We start from the raw sequence: 327 nt of genomic DNA on the forward strand, positions 1-327 counted from the left end.
GATATCAATTACCAGGTCTCACCACGAGGAGGTGGCTACGCATCGAGACCCGACATGCGCCCTAATGGCGCAGCCTGCTGGCGCTATCTGTATCAAAGGTATCCTAATCTAACTTGGAGCGAACGAAGTTAAAGTGAAGCTACTGACACTTATTAAATATTATGTTTTACAAAAGAGACGCGATTATTCGAAAGATCGACTAGCCTACGCGACGTACTCCCGTGTACAAGCAACTTCACACCTCAGCACCCTCTCGATCGGGCCTTGCTCACCCTGCCATAACCGACCTCGCCATGACTTACTCGATGACCTAAGGCAGCCAACGAA

This window comes from Eufriesea mexicana, unplaced genomic scaffold (assembly GCF_001483705.2).
Source record: "Eufriesea mexicana isolate 0111107269 unplaced genomic scaffold, ASM148370v2 scaffold941, whole genome shotgun sequence".
NCBI lineage: Eukaryota > Metazoa > Arthropoda > Insecta > Hymenoptera > Apidae > Eufriesea > Eufriesea mexicana.